Here is a 2,413-nt window from a genome sequence, read left to right on the forward strand (position 1 = left end):
AGATTTAATTGTGTGATTTTGAGTCAAACTTATTGACCCATATTTCATTAGTAGGGATTCAACATGAATCCATCTTATGAGAATAAATGGAACACTTAGCACTTATTGGATCTAGGTGATGCTCACAGGGGTGAAGCATCGAGATTTCCCAGGAGGTCACCCATCCTAGTACTATTCTAGAGCCTATTCAGGTAGATACTATTCTAGAACCCATTTTCTGTATTTCTTTAATGATGAATATATTGACCGTATATATTCAAACATTCATAAATAATTTTGCAACAAATTTAATTTTTTTTAGAGCCAATTTTCTTTGTTTCTTTAATGATGAATATACTGACTGTATATATTCAAACATTCATAAATAATTTTGCAACAAATTTAATTTTTTGTGATGAGTTTATATGCACTGATAGTCACTATTAAATGGTTTGATAATTTTGATTTACAATTACATAGTATCATTAATTTACCCCTCATACTTGTACTACTTATAGTTGATCTATTAGTCCATTTGATAATTTGAAAACAATTCTATAATATCATTGAATACATGTTAAGGAGTAATGGCGTCAATACTTGATAACAATTTAGTTTTTATCATAAAAATAAGACAATTATAATGCATGAAAATGATAATAATTTTTTTTTAATTGTCTGAGAATATAATATTTTGGTTCTTCCTAATTATGAACCACACAACATTCACCATAACATGACTATCCCTCATCCTATGTATAACCCTAAATTTTGTCTTCAAGATGATTAACACACATTATATTATATTGTATGTAGAGGTATACAATACAAATGTCAATGATTATAAAATTCCACCTCTTTATGTATGTTCTCATACACATAAAAAAACTTTAATTCTTACATAATGATATTAATATTCAAGATGTTCTCAAGAAATCTCTTACAACATTGGAGAAATGCCCCACATGGCTTGAGTGCTGCCAACCTCTTCCTCTACTAACTAGACTCGTCTTTGTGGATGTCGTTACGATTGAAACTCCCATACTCATCATTGGAAGACCCCAAGGTCCTAGATGCCTCATCGCTCCTTCTGATGGAGGATAGGATGGGTGTCAGTGCTACTTTGCCTCTTCTCTTTGTCATGCCTTTGGTTGGTCCCCTCCTTCTCTCATTGCTTCTGCTACTTCTTCTATTGGGTGGCAATTTTCCACTAATGGCAAGTGGTTTCATTGCTTGGCGCTCACCATTTCACCTCCCAAGAGAGGAAGAAGAAAAATAAAGGAATGATGATGGTTGGTCTCTTCTTGACCCACCACCCAACCTTGCTTATGTATGAGATTCTAATGATTTTCATGATCTACCTCCCTCAAGTGTCACTACTCTTGTAGCCTGAGGGTTTATACTATTTATTTATTTATAAATAGTTAGTTATTGTTTTTGGCCTTGACACCATGTTAACTCTTGCGGGGAGATCTAGTATCCATTGACCTTTTTTTTGTTAATATGTAATTTTATATTTTATTTAATAGAAAGAGACTATTTATCAAAAAATATAACATAAAACAATAAAGACTATCATCATAATATGAACAAGAATATATAAAAGATAAATAGAAAGTATACACTTTTAGTCAATATGTACATTTCTTCATGAGATATATTTATAATTGATATACTATAAGTTGATTAACCCATCTTAATTTCAAATTATAATATTATTTTTTAAATTAAGTTTCTATTAATGTCTATTTCCAAATCTTTGATTTTATGAGTACTTAATATAAATGCATGCTTTTGATGCTTCATTTTGTTTTGGCAATCCCTTTCTTAAATAGGTGACATTTTAGGTTATTTGTCATTTTCCTACTGTACCCTTTATTAAATATCAAATCACTCTTCCAATGGACCTATTAATTTTTTATTTATTATGATGACAAAAACCAATAAAGGAAAAGTATCAAAAATCGATGCATGTTTATTTTATTACGAAGAACATAAGTATTTTACACTATGTAATAAATTGTTTGCACATGTTTATATAAGAATATACGTATAATTTAACCTATTTAATTACAATGATGTATCCAAATATTTCTTTTAAGGAGTAGATAATAAATAAATAAAATTATGGCTTTATAAATGAATCTATCATTCTTTCTAAATATATAGGAAAATTTATATTTTCACATTTTTGGGACATTAATAAACATCTATCAAAGATGGTTTTTAATTATCACAATTATTAATATAATTATTGATAATAGTTTTTGAGATACTATAATTTATGAATGCATTTTGAGATATAATTGTACTCTTATAATTAACCAAGATCAACATAAAATCTCTTTTCATACATGGTGTAATTTTTTAATGTGGCATTGTCTTCTGAATGTGAAAACGTTATTACTAGCACTTGTACCTAAAGGAGGTTCAA

Source organism: Cupressus sempervirens, chromosome 10 (genome assembly GCF_028749045.1).
Source record: "Cupressus sempervirens isolate cs-2001-9-10 chromosome 10, ASM2874904v1, whole genome shotgun sequence".
Taxonomy (NCBI): Eukaryota; Viridiplantae; Streptophyta; class Pinopsida; order Cupressales; family Cupressaceae; genus Cupressus; species Cupressus sempervirens.